The sequence below is a fragment of the Primulina eburnea genome, chromosome 8, assembly GCF_022965805.1.
Source record: "Primulina eburnea isolate SZY01 chromosome 8, ASM2296580v1, whole genome shotgun sequence".
In the NCBI taxonomy this organism is placed as follows: domain Eukaryota; kingdom Viridiplantae; phylum Streptophyta; class Magnoliopsida; order Lamiales; family Gesneriaceae; genus Primulina; species Primulina eburnea.
The window spans coordinates 28,948,703-28,969,592 of NC_133108.1; the positions used below are offsets into that span (position 1 = coordinate 28,948,703).

The 20,890-nt window shown below is 37.7% G+C and overlaps 1 long non-coding RNA gene across 1 annotated transcript; it reads right to left on the reverse strand.

Annotated features, from left to right (window-relative positions):
* Positions 1–12,144: 12,144 nt before the first annotated feature.
* On the reverse strand, positions 12,145–14,841 carry LOC140839362 (uncharacterized). Its single transcript, XR_012119697.1, has 4 exons — positions 14,099–14,841; positions 13,590–13,661; positions 12,582–12,658; positions 12,145–12,494 (listed from the first exon to the last, which is right to left on the reverse strand). It is a non-coding gene; the product is annotated as an uncharacterized lncRNA (long non-coding RNA).
* Between the last annotated feature and the right edge of the window lie 6,049 nt (positions 14,842–20,890).

Here is a 20,890-nt window from a genome sequence, read left to right on the forward strand (position 1 = left end):
TCGGTTCTTTATGTGGGCTCTTCATCTGGCACGAAGACCGGTCCACATGGGAAGGGAAAGAAGCGTTCTTTCCAGCGCCCCAAGAAGAGCGAGCCCTTGAAGAGGCAGACTCCGAGTCCCGTAGTGGCAGCCGCGCCAGCCAAGGCTGAGAAGACTGTTGACATCTGTCACCACTGCAAGAAGCCTGGACATTGGAGGCGTAACTGCAGGGAATATCTTGCGCAGAAGGGTTCTGGCAAAGGTATGTTCTACATTGAAGTGAATATCTCCATTAACTCTACTTATTGGGTATTGGATACCGGCTGTGGCTCACATCTCTGTAATGATTTGCAGGTGATGGGAAGAAGTAGGAAGCTCAGGGAAGGTGAGACCTTCTTGAGGTTGGGCAATGGAGCAAGGGTTGCTGCCAAGGCTGTGGGAGATGTTTATTTATGTTTGAACAATGATTTTAATTTGGTTTTAAGAGATGTTTTATTTGTACCAGACTTGATCAAAAACATTATTTCCATTCCTATGCTTGATATCGATGGATTTTCTTGTTTATTTGGCAAAGGTGTTTGCAATATTTACAAGAATGAATGTTTAGTTGGTACCGGTGAACTTGAAAACAATCTCTACACCTTAAAATTAAAAGATATTCCACTTAACAATGTCCAAACGATAACAACAACAAATAAGCGCAAACAAGATACTCTTAATTCGGCACAATTATGGCATGCTCGATTAGGTCATATATCCCTAAGAAGGATGAACAAGTTAGTGGGAGTTGGCATGTTTGATATGTCCGATATTAATGCTCTCACGACTTGTGAATCCTGTCTAAAAGGAAAGATGACCAAAATTCCCTTTAAGGGCCATGCGGAGCGAGCCAAAGGGTTATTGGATTTGATCCATACCGATGTGTGCGGTCCGCTTAGCATCACCACTAAGCATGGACATGCCTACTTCATCACCTTTACCGATGACCATTCGAGGTATGGGTATGTGTATTTGATGAAATACAAGTCTGAAGCCTTTGAACGGTTCAAAGAGTTCAGAAGTGAAGTAGAGAAACAATTGGGACGAAGCATCAAGACACTTCGATCGGATCGAGGTGGCGAGTACTTGAGTGCCGAGTTCCAAGAGTATCTAAGGGAGAATGGGATTCTCTCGCAGTGGACTCCGCCCGCTACACCACAGTTGAATGGTGTTTCGGAGCGTCGTAACCGGACTTTGATGGACATGGTTCGGTCTATGATGGGGTTCACGGAGTTGCCGCCATCCTTTTGGGGATATGCGCTTGAGACAGCGGCACTGTTGTTGAACCATGTCCATACAAAAGCAGTTGATAAGACACCATATGAGATATGGATGGGTAAGCCACCCAAATATTCTTATTTTAGAATATGGGGGTGCCCTGCTTATGTGAAGCAGGTAGTGGGAGATAAATTGGATAGTCGATCCATTTTATGCTACTTTGTGGGATATCCAAGGAATTCAGCTGGATATTATTTCTATCATCCTCAAGAAACAAAGGTGTTTGTTTCTAGGAACGCAACCTTTTTGGAAAGGGAATTTCTATTGGATAGAAAAGGCGAGATGATAGAACTCGAAGAGGTTCGAGAAACACCCACAGTTGTAGAACCCACACCCGAAAAGCCAAGTGAGGAGATACAAACTCCTAGAAGAACCGAGAGAGTCTCGAGACCACCTGTGAGGTATGGTCTGCTTCTTGAAGAGGGCCATGATGAGCCTAATCTTGGATGTGATCCAAGGACCTTCAAAGAAGCGTTATCGGATGCCGATTCATCCAAATGGCTTGAAGCAATGGAATCTGAGATGAATTCCATGCATTCGAACCAAGTGTGGAATCTCGTGGATCCACCTGAGGGAATTGTTCCCATAGGGTGTAAATGGATTTACAAGAGGAAACTTGGGGCGGATGGGAAGGTATTGACCTTCAAGGCGCGACTGGTTGCAAAAGGGTATACTCAAAGGCAAGGTGTTGACTATGAGGAAACCTTTTCTCCAGTTGCGATGTTCAAGTCCATTAGGATTTTGCTAGCCATAGCTGCATGGTATGACTATGAGATATGGCAGATGGATGTCAAGACTGCCTTCCTTAATGGGGATATTAAGGAAGAGATTTACATGTCTCAACCTGAAGGGTTTACATCTATCGGAAGTGAGCATATGGTATGCAAACTTCAAAGATCTATTTATGGTCTTAAGCAGGCATCTAGGAGCTGGAACCTCAGATTCGATAGTACAATCAAAGAGTTTGGTTTTACTAAGAATCCTGAGGAACCCTGTGTGTATAAGAAGGTCAGTGGGAGTGCTGTGACATTCCTTGTTCTTTATGTTGATGACATTCTACTCATTGGGAATGATGTAGGAATGTTGCAATCAACTAAGATATGGTTAGCAAGTAAGTTCTCAATGCAGGACTTGGGTGAAGCATCTTTTGTATTAGGAATACAGATCTATAGAGATAGATCAAAAAGATTGCTTGGTCTCACCCAGTCCACATACATTGATACCATCGTGAAGCGGTTCTCGATGGAAGAGTCCAAGAAAGGACATCTACCAATGTGTCATGGCGTGTCCCTATCCAAGTCTATGTCTCCCAAGACTGATGCAGAGATAGCGGCGATGACACGTATTCCGTATGCTTCGGCTATTGGTAGCATCATGTATGGGATGATATCTACACGTCCTGACGTGGCTTTTGCACTAAGTGTAGTGAGTAGATATCAATCCAACCCTGGTCTTCCACACTGGAAAGCTGTGAAAGACATCCTCAAGTATTTGAGAAGGACCAATAAGTTGTTCTTGGTCTATGGGGGTGGAGAACTGAAATTGGAAGGCTATACCGACTCTAGCTTCCAAAGCGATGTTGATGACTCGAAGTCAACCTCCGGATTCATATTCATGCTCAATGGTGGTGCTGTCTCTTGGAAGAGTTCCAAGCAAGACAGTACTGCGGATTCCACCACTGAGGCAGAATACATTGCTGCATCGGCTGCAGCAAAGGAGGCCGTTTGGATTAGGAATTTCGTCCAAGAGTTGGGCGTCATTCCAAATGGAGTTGCTCCTATCCCGGTGATGTGTGACAACACGGGAGCCATAGCTCAGGCGAAGGAGCCAAGGTCTCATCAGAAGTCCAAACACGTATTGAGAAAGTACCACATCCTCAGAGAGATCGTGGAAAGAGGAGATGTCACGATTGACAAAGTCGGCTCCGCAGATAATGTTGCTGATCCACTAACTAAGCCTTTACCAGGACCATCATTCGAGAAGCATCGCGAATCTATGGGTCTGAAGCATATGGGTAGTTGGCTCTAGTGCAAGTGGGAGATTGTTAGAGTAGGTGCACGTCGAGCCAAGTGTTGGCCGAGTGTTCACAATGAAACTCTATGTATAAACGATCTTTATTTTAATAATATTTGAATTTATTAATTTGGCGCATCTTTATCTTTATACCCATGCTAGTTGCATAGATAAAGTCCTTGAATATACAAATAGTAGAAAGAATATGAGATGCTCATAAGATGAGTATCATGAAACTCATATTTGGAATACTGTATATTCTAAACGGTTCCTAGTCGATTCAGCCGCCATTAAGAAGGATATAGGCCGCTCGAGTTAGAGACTAGTATCTGCGATGTGAGTACCATGTTTCATTGGTAGGGGACATTGTGATGTCCGAACATGCAGATAGGTGCTCCTTGTAGAGTGCACTGAACAACCCTCTATAAAGGACTTTCCAAGTGGTTCTCACTTATCGAGTGGAAACGTCCTAGTTTATGGTTGTACACCATTAGTCCTTATGACCCGGGACAACATTGAGACTCTATGTGCTAGCGTTTCACTTTGACTTGTTTACCGACTCTTATGGGGTCATCAGGTGGCAAGGTTGGGTGTTACGGCGAAACGTATAGAAGTCGATGCATTGTAGTCGGGGATTCACCGCTTACCTACGGGTATGGATATCCTATGTGTTTTTCATGTATGTGTGGATTGAAATCTCTGATCAGAGTATGATGGTAATTATGAAAGGGGTTTCATAGATTACACCATCGATGCAACCACGACATGACACATAGTATCGATTCATTGACAACTCTCGATAGACCAATAGTTGTCGAATCGGTCGGGATATATGAGTTGAAGGGACCGTACTGTACGCTAACCATAATTGAATGGTTCTCGCAGGCACTATCATGTGATACCTAGGGAATCACGTAAGCGATGCTGCTAGGCGTTTAACGTGATTGGTTGGGTACTATCAGACTTGAGTTCTGACGTTCTTATTATCAAGGAGTTGATAAGTAAGAATGGAGCAATTGGGGTATGCTCGAATAAGGACATGTTTAGTCCGAATCACATGGAGATGTGAACCACGGCTAGTTGTATCAATGAACCATTGAGGGCCACACAAGTACTAGCTCTGTAAATCCCGATGAGAAGTAAAATAGTTCAATGTGTTGAACGGCTTATAAATGTGTTTATAAGCGTAAAGAAAAATAGAAGTATGACTTCTATGAGAGAAATATAAATTTTAATTTATGGAAGTGTTCCTAAGATTAAAATTTGGCCAAGTAAATAATGTAGTTGAAAATTGTGATTTTCATAAACATTATTGAGGACTAAATTAAATTAATTCAAGTGTTGAATTAATTAAACACTAGTGGACCTAGTAGAGTCTAAATAATTAAATTAATTCAAGTGTTGAATTAATTAAATAATATTGAGCCTTGTAGAGCTCAATTAAAATAATTATTTAACTAGTGGGACTTGAGTAAATTCAAGTATTATTTAATTAATCTCAAATGTGTTTGAGATAATTAAAATTTAGTCCATGGTTTTTAATGTGTTAAAAACCATATAATATATGTGAGACATGCTAGAATTTGCATGCTTGGGAGGTGAAGAGCCTTAATTACTTTTTATTAAAAAAATTCAAAAGGCATGCAACTTTTGAGAGACAACTTTTTCACAATACCTAGGCTAGTCTCCCACTCTCACTCACACTCTCTCTTGGCCGAATTCTTGAGGGATTTCTCTCCCATTTTTCTTCCATTTTGTTCTTCATTTTCTTGGAGAAAAATTCTTCTCTTTGATAAATCCTTAAGTTTTTCTAGTGCAAAACTTGAGGGGGTTTACATAGCTTGTGGTGGGCCTAATTCTTGGAGGATTGGAGGTGGAAGCTTGTAGATCTTTCAACCAAGAAGAGCTAAAGTATTTATACTTTAGTTGGTGCCATTACATCAACCTTAAGAGGTTGATAGGTAAAATCTCTTAAACATCCTATGCATGTTTTTGTAGTTTTTGTAAATATTACACAAATCTTTTATGGGGGCCGAAATATTTGCTCAAAAATTTATAATTTTTGCTTCCGTTGCGCTTCCGGCCTCCGTAACCGGTCCGCTTTCACTATAGCCATGGTTAGAACACCTCCCTAGCATGTCTAAGATGTGACCAAGTTGCCATTTTGAGGCTTGGTCCATGGTTGCATTGATTTTTAAATCAAAACACAAGAACAACCCCTTCCCCTTCGACCCTTGTTTGAATTCTGCATGTGTCATCTCGATTTTGTTGGTTTGGGGTGGACCTTGTTTGGCCTATGGCCCTTAGCCCTAGTTCACACCCTATCTCTGGATGTCTAGATCATTCTATGGTCAACCAAATGGCCACTGGAATGGTTCATGACAACAAGAACCACAACATCCCACGCGCAGAAGTTGGGCTAGGTTGGGACGTATGGTTCGTTTCTGGTGGGATGCGAATTGTGGCTGGCCTAGGGCCCTTAGCCATGGTTCAAATCATTCCTTAGGATGTTGGTAAGAGGTTCTAGTTGGTGGTTCAAGCCCCAATGGCAATTAGCCTTGCAAACGACGCAAGGAAACCAAAGCACATCTGCTGTATTTTTGTGACAGCAACTTTCTGCGGCGGTTCAGTCGCTCGTTCGAGTTCTTGGTTGGCTTTTAGCCTATGGCCTTGGACTGGACAGTGCTTCATCGGCAAAAGCCACTGCTTCTAGCTCGAGGTCATGAGTCGGATAATTCTTCTCATGGACCTTTAGATGTCTGACGCATAAGCTATAACTCTGTCATGCTGCATCAACATTGTGCCCAAACAGAGCCTCAAAGCAACTGTATATACCAAAAACTCACCCTGCCCCGGTGGCATAGCTAGAACTGGATTTGTGGTCAATTCTTGCTTCAATTTGTCAAAACTCTCCCGGCACTCTGATCCCCAGATAAACTTGGCATTCTTCTTCGTCAATGTGGTCATAGGAACCGCAATGGAAGAGAAGCCCTGAATAAACTTCATGTAATAACCGGCCTAATCCCAAGAAGATACGGAACTCTGTCACACTCTTAGGCATTGGCCAATCTCTGACTGCCTCGACCTTACTGGGGTCAACCTCAGTACCATCCCGAGATACAATTCGGCCCAAGAATGCTACTCTGTCAAGCCACAACTTGCACTTAATTAACTTGGCATAAAGTCGTCTGTCTTGTAGAGTCTGCAGTACGGTCCTCAGATGCTGACTGTGCTTCTCTCTACTCTTCGAATATATCACGATATCATTAATGAAACTATGACAAAATGATCCAAAATTGGCTGAAACACGCGATTCGTGAGATCCACAAAGATCGTGGGCGCGTTCGTCATACCAAAGGGCATCACCAAACACTCATTGTGCCCATAACGCGTCTTGAATGTCGTCTTATACAAGTCAGAATCTCTAACCTTCAGCTGATGGTATCCAGACCAGAGGTCTATCTTCAAAAATATCGATGCTACCTGAAGTTGATCAAACAAATCATCGATCCTCGGCAACGAATACTAGTTCTTCACTATGACCATGTTCAGCTCTCGCTAGTCAATGCAAAGCCTCATGATGCCATCCTTCTTTTTAAAGAACAGTGAAGGTGAGCCCCATGGTAGAAAAGCTAGGGTGAATGAATCATTTATCTAGCAAATCATGTATCTGATCTTTCAATTCTTTCATCTCTGCAGGTGCTAGACGCTAAGGTTCCTTAGAGATAGGCACGGTACCTAGCATTAGCTCAATAGAGAATTCCACCTCTCTGTATGGTGGAATGCCTGCAACATTGTCTGGAAAAACACTGGAGAAATCTAAAACCCAAAATCTCGGTAATCTTAGAAGACAACTGTCGGTATATCTTTGAAAGCTCAGACGGAGAGAATAAACGGACTCCTTGAGGGCTACTTAAGCCATTTTAGTGCAAACCGACTGGAGTTGTTGGATGTTGCTCAGTGCTGCTATAACTTAACAACCAAAAAGCTCTGCGTCAAACTTCAGTCCCTTCGAGTTGGCCACGGGGGACATCATGTCCTGCATGTGTGCGAGGAAACTCATGAAGATGGGATGCCAGACATTTTTAGCCAGTATTGTATCAGTGTATGAACCAACCAGTCAGAGGCTAGAGGACCTTGAGTCTGGTTGCCTCAAAAACAAATGTCTTACCGCTGGATGATCAGACAGATACTGACCTATGTCGAAATTCTATGACAGCTCCATTCAAAGAAAGCCAGTCAATATTCAATATAATATCAAAGTCCAGCAACGGTAGCACATTAAAGTCTGCCTGCACCGTGTAATTCTGTAACCGAAGCTCCAATCTCCTCACTATCTGATAAGTGAACATCTGATCCCCAGATGGAATCGTTACTCTGAACCCTGAATCCCTTTCCACTAGTACGATACCTAATCGCTGAATGAACGTCTCGGATATAAAAGAATGTATAACTCCAAAATCTAACAATACATGCATGGCTACACCTGAAACATATATCATTCATACGACAAAACATACCATTAAATCTGTTCACGTTGAAACATAAGAAGTTTCTACTAGAAATTATCCCAAAATCCTAAAAAATTTACGGATTTAACCCAAGTATTTCTCCAAAAATTTCAAAATTTGCAGTTTAGCCCTTAAATATTCGAAAATTACAAATTTGTCTCTACACAATTTTTAAAAAATTGCATCTTTGACCCCTCAAAATTTCGAATTTTAGTCCTTTATAACCGTAAAATTCTCAAAAACTAAGAATTTATTTCAGAAAATTCGAAAATAGCCTCTTAAAAACTCGAATTTTTTCAAATAGGTCCTTATATTATCGGTTACTATACTAAGGTCCTTAAAAAATTTTATTCATACAATTCAATCCTTAATTCCATCTAGATTGAGCATTGCATTCTAAATAAATTCTACGTTAACGAACCCATATTTCAATTCTCATAACAAACACATAATCCATGCAATCAAACGATAAATTAAAATCTTAAACATAAGGGTTACCTGTAGTGCCCAAATTCAGTACACGTATAACACATGTAATTACTTAATTATTCAAGCATTTATTTAAATTTAAAATGAGTTTTCAGCCATGCATTATTTCTAATTATTTAGGTTTCTGTGATGTACGTTAAAATTGTGTTTCGAGTTTCATGTTTCAAGCGATTATTCGAGCCGGGATCGGAGAATGGAGACCGATGACGATTTGTGACAATTTTTAAATGCAGTATTTTATTTTTAGTTAAGGATGGGGCATATTAAATTAATTTATTTTGTTTTAGTATTTTCAAGCCTAAATTATGTATTTAGTTATTTTCTGAGTTTTAAACTTTTAAAGTTGGCTTTGAGCATTTTATTTGGTAAAAGGAGAATTTTATAAAATTAGTGTGTTTTTATTTTAATTAAGGGATATTAGTAAAGTTAGTGATTTACAACAATTTAATTAGTGGTTAATTTATATTTAAGCAAATTCTTATTCCCTAAATCACTAAACACACACACACACACCACTAACACACACTTATACACGCTAAACACACAACACACACTACACATTTTTAATTTTCAGATCTTGAAAGAGAAAACCAAGGGTTCTCCTACCTTAGAGCAGCCGCCACCTCCTTCTGAATTTTTCCAGTAAGTTTTGTTGATTTATTGCAAGAAAACGTGCCACGTTCGTTCCGGATCAACCTCGCATCTTTCCCCATCTCGTTTTCGTCGTTCGGTATCGTTAAAGATTTAAAGACACGCATATTCTGTTATTTCTGCATCGATCTCGTCATATTATGCGTTGTGTTGTTATTTATGCGTAAAAATACATGTTTGATGTGTAGAAGTTTGAGCAAATATGTTTAGATCACTTTTGAAACCATTTTTGGATCTAAAATCACGTTTTTGCTGTCTTTTTAAATACTGCGATTTTTCGGTCGTGATTATGAGAAAACTTTCAACATGCAAATTCTAGAAATTTTTGATACCTTCGATTTGACATTAAATTCGAAATATTTGGATAAATATTGAGTAAGTTATCGCGTTTTTCGTGAGACTGCTCAAACTGCGTTTTTCTGAAAATGCGTTTTTGACATGTTCTTGAAGTTTTATTGTTGCAGGCTTCGTTGGGGTCAATGGGTGATTGCTGCTGCGTTTAGGTATATCGAGAATGTTGTTGGATGATTGTTGGTGTTTCTTTTTGTGTCATTTGGTACTGGGTTGAATTAGAAGTCGTATGAATGCTTTTGGTGTCAAGCGTCCATCGGTCTTACGGATTTGTTGCTTGTATGGTGTGCGTCGTCGTTTGGGACGTTTTGTGGAGTCGAGTTAGTGCCATAGCTTCCTATGACGAGTCTCGATGGATTTGGGTCAGTAATTCGTATGATATAGTTAGGAGTATTAAGCTTCAAGTCGCGGAGTCCAGTGCACTCGGCGCTCGAGCCGTAACATTTTACCGCCCGAGCGTCACCTTCACTGTCAGGAGTATATTTTTATAGGCTCGGCACGCGAGCGGTAACTTCTTACCGCCCGAGCGCCAGTCTTTCTGTCCGAGGTAAGCGTCCAGTAGACCTGGCGCTCGAGCATTAACATATTACTGCCCGAGCGCGGCCCATTCGGTGAGGGTGTTTGGTTTTTCACTTCTTTTCAACTTCTAATAGTGAGTTCATCTCTTTTATTGTTGGGACATGTTCACATAGCACTTTAGGTATTGTTCAGGATTCAATGTCATGGTTAGTATGATTAAACGAGGCCAAGTCCCGAGTGATCTAAAATGTCATATGCTGTTTATGCACTTTGGTGGTGAGCTCGATGTTAGAGTAGGTGCCCGTCGAGCCAAGTGTTGGCCGACTGTTCACAATGAAACTCTATGTATAAGCAATATTTATTTTAATAATATTTGAAATTATTGTTTTGGCAAATCTTTATCTGTATACCCATGCTAGGCTTTTGGAGCATGTGCAGTAGGCTCCCCGACCACAGACCGATATATATGAACAATTTAGACGGCTCAACCCGAAGGAGTTCGGGGGCACAATTGATCCATTCCTAGCATAGGGTTGGATTCGACCCTTGGAGATTTTCAGTACTTGGACACGAGGGATAGCGATCGGGTCAGGTGCGCCATATATATGTTTAGAAATGACGCATTTCTCAGGTGGGAGGGAGCAGCGCACGGACTGGATCTGGCTACCCTTACATGGGATCATTTCAAGGCGGCGTTTTATGGTAAGTACTTTTCAGCTGATGTCAGGGGCCGCCTGAAGAGAGAGTTCAGGCACATATGCGCGCAACGTGCAGAACATGCAATGAGCCATTTGTTGTCCATGCGTGTGAGTATATATACATATATATACAAAATCGATTTTTAAGAATTGGAAATCAGAAAATCCTGGAGAAAAGCTTTCAAATTCTCTCCGAAGCTTATAGTTACGATTTTGTGAAATCCGTCCGTCTGAGTTAGAATCCGAACACAGTACTGTGTTCCTGTCAGAGCAGGCTCCATCCGGACGTAAGTTTTATTACGTTTAGACAAGATTTGAATTTATGATATTGTCAGAATTGAATATGACTCAGATATGGTGTTTCTGCTACCGTAGACATTATAGAATTGAAGTCAGATTAAAGAACAGACTGGTTCTGTAATTGTTATGATTTTTGAAAGATGTTGACTGAGATTCTATATCAGAATTGTGTTAATATTCAGAGTATGAATTATGTTGACACAGATTATGAGTTCCAGTATTTTATTTGTGATATTCAGATTGACGGGGTTATTCAGATTGTATTATTATGTCGTCGAAACATTAGTTGATTTAGATTGTTCAGATTCAGTTATGATCTCGATTAGATTGTGATATTATTGATACTAGCAACTGAGGCACACGCGTTGCGTGTGTCATGAATATATGAGGCTAATATAATAAACCTTCATGATTTTTCAACACCATGAAATTATAAAAAAAAATTACTTGATCTATGAGAAGCAAAGGATTCCAAAGTTTAAATATATTTGTCAAACTCAATTTGTTACATCACATAATATAAGTGTTGATCTTCAAAAATAATATTCTTTTGAAGCAATAATATCATATCATGTAAAATAATGATAGAATTCAATGTAAAATAAGTAAACAAATAGTGAAAATAGGGTCTAAAAATATCAGAATATCATCGCTAATTAATTTATTGAATATCAAAACCTAAAATTTATCTTTTATATTTATCTAATAAATTTAAAAATAAAAATTCAAGTTGTAGATATCTTTAATCATTTTATGCATAATCTAAACCCTCTGGTCAAGCGTAATAAGAAATTATTATTTTTATCGAATCATACCATAGTACAACATAAACATACAAATCAAATAGAACAATCTATTAAAGCGTGCTATAAAAAATCGATATGACAGAACAAAATGTAAACTACTGCCATGTATTTCGCTAAATACATGGCAAATAAAGTAAAAATTGGCAAACTAATTTTATTTTCCAAAAAAAAAACGAAATATTGTAAGTAGATGACTTGACAAAGAGGAAAAATACAAATTGGTGCAATAGTTGCAGAATGTAAATTTAAGACAAACAATTATAAAATCAACCTTGTTACAATTAAATCATGGTCGGAATACACATAAAATATTTTGAAATAGAAATAAAAAAATTAAGTAGATAGAACAAAGAATTATGAATTTGTAAATCCATGCTAAGGTAGAGTTTATTACTGTAATACAAAAAAATGTTAAAAAGCTGCGGCTTTGGCTATTGATGGACATTATTTGTTGGATTAATCCCTCCATCATACACGTTCTTTATGTATGAATCTTCATATCTAAATACATATGCGGCAATATTCAAATATGTCAGATAAGTAAATATGCTCACCTGGCATATAAAAGTTCAGATTTTGACATCAGGACTCTGCTAGATCTTGAAACATTTGAGTTTAATATTTACCAAGCAAAATGTAAATTTGTCTGTAAAGATTATAATAAAACTATGTCTAAGAAGCCATAATATTTGTGATTGTTTGACCTTGTGCTTTGTTTATTGTCAGAGCAAAACTAAGCCTTATGGGAAACTGTCGACGTGTCAACTCAAATGGTAATCCAGAATTATCTTCACTTTCCAAGGGCATTCTATGTAGAAAGAATCTGGTACCCTCGTGAGGACCTGTTATGATCTCAGCATCTAATACATAGAAACATGTTTTAACCATCATTACATAGTAAATGAAAACCAAGAACAACCATTGACATTAAGAGGAAGGAAACTTACCTCCTTTGAAATATTGAATCGAAATTCTTGAAGCCAAAGCAAAAAATTCAGATGAAAGAAAGTCTTCTGTGAAAGATCTTCAACAACAAATTCAGAGGAGAAAAAGTCTTTTGTGAAAGATTATTCATCATTATTCGCCATTATGAATTTAATAAAAACATAAGCATGTTACTTTAATTTTTGGTAGTATATATATATATATATATATATATATATATATATATATATATATAAATAAAAGAAACATATTTACATTTCCTTTACATTTAGAATAAAATTTTTGAAGTTGAGAACTGTAACATTGTGATGATTAAGAAACACGTGAACCACAAAAAAATTTGTTGGTAAAGGGTTTTGGCTACCAAATTGAAATTTTATTTGTTCTGTTTTTCAAACATGTTGGCGCAACACTGATAAAGAAGAGGAGTTTTCATATCCAATTTACACGGCACTACACATGATATACCACTCGTGTAGATCACAAAGTAACCCGGAAAACTAAAAACAAATGCAGCATGTTAATGAATCTACTATGAATGAGAATAAACCATTGTCCTAATTTGTAATCCCCGACGTAATTGGGGGACTGATCCAGTGTGCACACATAAAACAAATTCAGATCTTCTATTTCAAATTGTTTAAAATTGCAAATTTCGAAATCCAAACCTATCGAGTATCATTTAGAACATTTTTGGTACTTTGATTAGTGAATTTACGCTTACTGGAAAAGGATAATGTCCCATCAAATCTACTATCATTTCACGGAAGAGCAACAACCAACCAGCCCACCATTTCTTCATCAATTCAGAATTGCAAGTGGACATATTTTTATTCATTATTTCCAAGAATCTCCCAAAACACCACAAAAATTCAAAAGACCAGCGGGATAATAAAAATCAAAGCCTTATCCAAATTTAACATTCAACTATATATAAATTCATTCTGCAAAAATACATGCAACAGAATCACAATCAAACACATCAAATAACGAAGTAATTTCACGCCCACCTGGGAAAAGCAGGCTCTTGGTCTTATGCTGGGCTTGAAACTCCAATAATTGGCACAACTCAGGCTCCAGCTCTGCCCAAAAAAAATTAAACGGTAGGAAACTCAAGGTTCTAAGTTAAACGGGACACATGTTACTTCCTGAAAGGTTGCATTTTGTTTATTTTACCTGGCCGTAAACTATAGCTCTTCAATTGTTATTTGTTATTTTATGATAAAATGACACTTGAAACAGGAAATACAGAAGGCATAAACTTGGCTTATTTTATTATTGTACAGAAAATCATTATCGAGGAAGAATAAAACTTCAATATAGACGGATTTTATTCATGAAAGATGATTTACATGTATTCCAACATACCGTTGCAGTCAGAATATGACCTATTTTAAATTGATTCACTACTCGAGGAGAAAAATTCAAACAATGCAAATCCAATTGGGCCATAGTTCTCAATTGTTGTGCATTTGCTGTTGGTAAACAATTTGAGGAATGAGAAACTGTCAAATCATACCATGTGATATTATGGTGGACTCGAGAGCAACCACAGCTTCTGGATATCTATATTATTTTTTCACCCTATACACACAACACATTAGTCTACCAGAGCCCCATAAACAGAAAAAGTTCACGTGGACAAAGAAAACATAAGACTAAATCCCCTGAAATTGAACTTAAAAAATGTTTCAAACCTCAAAAAATGCTCCGAAGACAACCAATAAACCACAAATCATGGACTGAGAATCCATCACAAACAAAATCAAACATGTGAAGAACTGCTATGAAGACAACCATAACCCACAAATCACGCACAGAGAATCCATCACAAACAAAATGAAACATGTATAGCCGATTCTTATCTTGTTTGTTGGCCTGCTGGATGATCAATTCGGTTGAGGGTGAGTCCGATTGCGTCTTCTGTTCTAACTGAAGGAAGCAGGATCGAGATGTTGTAGAGTTGAGATGGGCCGAAGAAGATAAAACATATACACCAATTCTCACTGAAGGAATCGGGAACGAATTTAATTATTCGAACCCTCTTTCGGAGACACCCACAGGAAAAGAACTCGAATTTAGTTGCAAGAGTTGAAAGAGAACGATGGAAAGCGGTGGTAGCAGCAGTGGGGGTAGCCACAACGTGATACCTGAATCAGTTATGGAGGCTGTGAGGAGAACATCAAGAAACATTGAAGAGGTCGAAGATGAGATGAGATGGGCCGGTTATGGGCTGAATGGTGTCGCCTGATATTTCGGATTCTACACGCACAATTGAGGGGTAAAAATGGGTTTATATATTTTGGTGTCCGCAGTGGCAGTTATTAAGTGCCTCGCAGCTTTAATAAATAGTAGAGATGACTCAGATTGTATATTATTCAGATATTGATCAGATTGTATACTGATTGGAGTATTGATCAGAACTGATTGTGCATTGAGTTATTTACTGATACATCGTATTCAATATTGTCATTTCAGATTGATATGGACAGAGTTGAATACAGATCATCGTCTTCGTCAGATATGGACGACAAAGTTATAATTCATGTGATATACGGGAAGATATAACTCAAATAAGATCTTATTTGAGTTTCCCAATAAAATCACATACTAGATTACTTTTATATTCTGATTTGAATATGATTTATTTATATGTTGAGATGATTATGCATTGTTTACAGATTGTTATGCATTGCATTGAGATAGGAGAGTCGTTGACAGCCATTGTCAGCTATCTAGATGTTCGGTGTATCTCAGCTTAGGAGCAGCCATGACTCCTATTGCAGTCGTTGATACAGCTCAGACCAAAGTCTAGGAATAAGATATACAGTCACCCCGAGTGGGAGGGTAGGTGACAGCCATTGACGTCTTATTCACACCGGGATGCCTAGAGTTATAGTTGAGTCGAGTCTAGACATGATTTGACTAGAACTGCATGTGTTTAGAGATGTGGTTTCATAGAATATGAAACCCATATTTATTGCTTTCAGTATGATAGTATGTTTATATGATTTGATTTAAATTGCATGTCTATCTGAAAGGAGTTGCATGCTTATTGTGATTTGATTTCATAGATTATGAAATCTATTACTTTGAATATGTTCATGATAGCATGTTTTATGATTTAGATTGTTTATATACATGCTTACCATGTTTTATACTGGGATTTATTCTCACCGGAGTTATCCGGCTGTTGTCTTGTTTTGTATGTGTGCATGACAACAGGTGGGACTAGATCGGGGTCAAGAGGATGAGGAGAGAAGAAGAGTTAGCGTGGTGATTCCGGACTTACTGTAGATTTGGTTTATTAGTTGAACTTAGTAACTGAACCTTAGACTTAGATTGTACAGTATTGTACTTTTATACTGAAATGTAGTTTCATACAGATATGTATATTATTTAGATTCCATTACCTTCCGCATTTATAGTTTAAAAAGAAAAATTTTTAGACCCTGTTTATCAGAACTGATAATTAAATCCCAAAGATGATTAAGAAGATGATTAGCGTCCGGGTCCCCACAACAGGTGGATCAGAGCGTATAGTTCCTTTAGACTTAGATTATCAGAGCGATAGATCCTTTAGATCGAGATAGTCAGAGTTGATAGATCTTTTAGACTGAGATAGAAGAGAATGAGCGGGGTAGATTGAATTTTCTTTCCTTGCATGTGATTGCTCGCATGAGTATTATTTCAATGTTGATTTACATTGTGTGTGCTAGCATGATTTATTGCTTTCCCTATTACATGTTGTTTGTTATCTGAGTGGACTACAACATGTAATTATCAAGCCTGGATCAGAACCGAGTCTGAATCAGAGGTACATGATCAGAGGAGGGCTGAGACAGATTATACAGACTGTATATTGATTTGTTTGACATTCAGATGTACCGCCTCGGGGAATTCCAGAAAGGGGTAGTACTTCGTCTGAACAGCTAGATGCATCAGAAGCTCAGCTAGAAGAATAGATGAAAGAATTTGAGTTATTACAGCCGCCGATTCTGAGTGGTACCGAGACATCTGAAGATTGTCAGAATTGGTTTGATGATATAGAAATCTTGTTCGATTTACTTGATTGTACAGATGAACAAAGAGTTAAAATGGTACCTTATCAGTTACGAGAAGCCGCCAGGAGTTGGTGGATTACCAGTAGAAGAATGTGGGCACAGAGAGGTACAGTGATTTCGTGGGAAATATTCAGAACTGAATTCTATCGAAGATTTTTCTCAGTTTCATACCGAGAGGACAAAAGAACAGAATTTGAGAATTTGAGTCAAGGGCAGTTGAATATTGATGAATATATTGCTAGATTCTCAACTCTAATGCGTTTTGCTCCTCAGATAGCTGGAAATGATGAAGCTGTAGTAAATCAGTTCATCAGAGGGTTGAATTCGGAGGTAGTTGCATTTATGAATCTGCAACGACCTTACCACTTTGCTGACATCCTGAGTAGAGCGAAGAGAGCTGAGGCGAGTCTGATTAGACAGCTAGGGAGGTTGTGTGTGAAACAACCCCAGACACAGCAATCCCCTCTCAGATTTGATCGAGGCAGTACGAGTGGAAAGCAAGATTTGCTGAAAGCTCGGAAGAAACCATTCAAGAAAATAGGAAGCGATTCATCTAGCTCTAGCGTTTCTGGTCCAAGCTATACTGGAGTGTATTGCAGGAGTTGCGGAGGGAGACATTCCACCGAGCAATGCCAGGGAGTGACTGGTAGATGCAATATTTGTGGACAGCCAGGACACTTTGCTAAAGTCTGTCCCCAGAAGCGTTCCCGAAATTTGTAGGGAACAGAGTTCAATTGAAAACACAGATCCAGAATTCACGACAGGTACTATTCTTTTATGATTATGATGCATATGTATTGATATATACTAATGCATTTCATATGATTATATTTGATGGAGTAGCATGGAGATATGCTGTATCTGTTGGGTCTAGTTGTACTGTAGTATTGATTTCCTAGCTTGTTGAGGAAAATGTTGATATCAGAGATTTCGGTGACATATTATATACTACAGGAAAGATAAGAATGAGACCGAGTTAGATTCTGATGTACTTGTGTTTTCTGATTTGATTGCATTATTAATATAAATATGCTGAACAAGTACAGAACTGTTATAGATTCTTTTTTAGGAGAATATAAGATTCAGACCAGATATGGCTGATGAGTAGAGATTTCACAGTAAGAATTCTAGATTTTTGAATTCCTTTGATATCTGTGTTGTATATAACTCGATTATTACAGAAAGGAGCAGATTGCATCCTTATGTATTCAGTAGATCCACTGAAATCGAGTTTAGTATTGACAGATTGGTCAATATTATACAAGTTGGCTGATGTTTGCCTAGATCAGATTTCAGAATTGTGTTATATCAGAAAGATAAATTTCAGAATTGAATTGAGATCAGGCATTGTTTGTATAGTAGATTTAGTACAGAATGGTATTGACTATACAGAATGATACAAAATAAATTGAAAGAATATTTGAAAAGATCATATTAAATATTCTGAGAATTATGATTCTTGTATATAGAAATTGTTCAGATATGTATTTTGTTGAAACAGATTGTATTCAGAATAGATGATATCTGATGTTAGTATACTGATTGATTTTGAGACAGTTGATATTGTGATCAGTGACTGATCAGATACCGATATCAGAAAGATTAGAAAGTCAGAAATGTCAGAATTGTCAGAGATGGATATTATATGCGTTGACAGATTATCTGATATGATTGTGTTTTGAACTGCTTGAGAATCATTGCTTCTAGATCAGTATTTTATACAGATTGTATTGTTTGGGGAGCATATTATATTTGCAGATGATATATAGCAGTTGATCAGAATGGCATGAAGATCTGATTGATTTGTCAGAATCGATAGTATTGCTAGAACTTACAATCTTATATAGTTACTAGATTAGTATAGATTATTGTTATTCTGAATCAGTATTGATACAGATTTTATGAACCGTTGAGAGTATATACAGTTCAGCTTGTATCAGAAATGAATTCGAGAATTTCAGTAGTTCAGAAACGTGATCAGAGTGGTCAGAACAGTATTTCGATAATCAGAGCAGAGTATCGGTCAGAGAAACAGATATGTGATTTTGTGTTTTGTATTAGACTGGGTGTGTTATGATATCAGAATGTTTCAGAGTTGTATAACAGAATTGATATTTATAATCAGAGCCGAATACCAGGTAGGTATTTTTCTTTAAATTGTATTATTAACTGATTATTTTTATACCGAATATTTTGAATCTGAAATTATAGATAGTGTCAGAAATGCATTGTAGTGGATTCAGTGTTCATTTTGCTGACTGAGAAAGTATGAGATTCGAACAGACAGGTATAATATAGACAGATTAGATCAGCTATGACAGAATTTTTACGGAAATATTGGCAGGAATTATACTGATATGCCTAAATCGCTAACAGAAAAGATAGGAAGATAGAAATCAGAAGATGTATTACCGAATTGTGAAGTTTTAAATAGAAATGAGAGTACATTTCTATAGCCTTCGTAATGAAATTACCGTCATTTTTACAGATTGTAATATGATATGATTAAGATTGACAGATTGTTCAGTCTATATCTATCAGTTTGTACAAGATAATGTACAAACATGACCCAATGACACAGATTGATGTCAGAAAAGTGGTCAGAAAGATCAGAATGCCACAGTAGATTATGTCAGATTGTGATTTTGCTTGAATTTGTATTCGTGATAGAGTATATCATGTACTCTCTCTTAGATGATTTTACAGATTGACAGACCGTCAGAATATATTATTCAGGGATTGGAAGTTTTTTGTACAGCTTTAGTGCTGGATGTTAGCACTAATTGATATGACTTATTATCATGACATAACAATAGCTATCAGCTTATCAGATGGGTAATGAGATAGTTTTAGTCAGGACAGTATATAGTGAATACTACAGATTTTTAATTTTTTTGAAGAAATTCGAAGGAAGATGAAGATAGTTCAGAAAGAACAGATGTCATAAACCAACATCGGATGATGATGATTGGTATTTGAGGTCGAGGATTGAATATGTCCTAGATCGAGAGCAGCAGATTTAACGATGGTTGGCTGTATTGGATCATTATAGATTATGGAGTGGTTATACGGATGTTGTATAACCCACATGGCAAGATTGATTTTGTCAGAATTAAATTGAGAAGTATTATGATAATATACTTCATGAAGTCTTATTCCAGATTTGAAATCAGAGATTGATACAAGAAAGAGATTTCAGAATGGATTCAGTAAGATGAGAGTTTTGATTTAAAACTCTGTATACATTTTTTTTCTGATATATCTGAATTGATTACTTGCGAGTTCGAGGACGAACTCAGATCTAAGAGGGGGAGAAATGTAAGGCCCGAGAAATTTATCCTGTTAATCTGAAATGATTCGACGATGATTATTATATTTATTGGTGATAATCGATATGATTATAGACGCATTGTATCGGACGGAAAAGACGGGAAAATTCACCAAATACATGAGGAAGGCCGAAGCAATGGCGCACATGCGCGAAGAAGTGCGCGCATATGCGCGACATGTCCAGAACCTTTGGCGCACATGCGCGGGAGGTACAGTAGGCTCGGCGCATATGCGCGAGAAAAATGGCGCATATGCGCGAGGCGATGATGTGCTGGTTCGAACAACCGGCGCATATGCGCGACTTTGTGCGCGCATATGCGCGCAACGTGCAGAACATGCAATGAGCCATTTGTCGTCCATGCGTGTGTGTATATATACATATATATACAAAATCGATTTTTAAGAATTGGAAATCAGAAAATCCTGGAGAAAAGCTTTCAAATTCTCTCCGAAGCTTATAGTTACGATTTTGTGAAATCCGTCCGTCTGAGTTAGAATCCGAACACAGTACTGTGTTCCTGTCAGAGCAGGCTTCATCCGGACGTAAGTTTTATTACGTTTAGACAAGATTTGAATTTATGATATTGTCAGAATTGAATATGATTCAGATATGGTGTTTCTGCTACCGTAGACATTATAGAATTGAAGTCAGATTAAAGAACAGACTGGTTCTGTAATTGTTATGATTTTTGAAAGATATTGACTGAGATTCTATATCAAAATTGTGTTAATATTCAGAGTATGAATTATGTTGACACAGATTATGAGTTCCAGTATTTTATTTGTGATATTCAGATTGACGGGGTTATTCAGATTGTATTATTATGTCGTCGAAACATTAGTTGATTTAGATTGATCAGATTCAGATATGATCTCGATTAGATTGTGATATTATTGATATGACTCAGATTGTATAT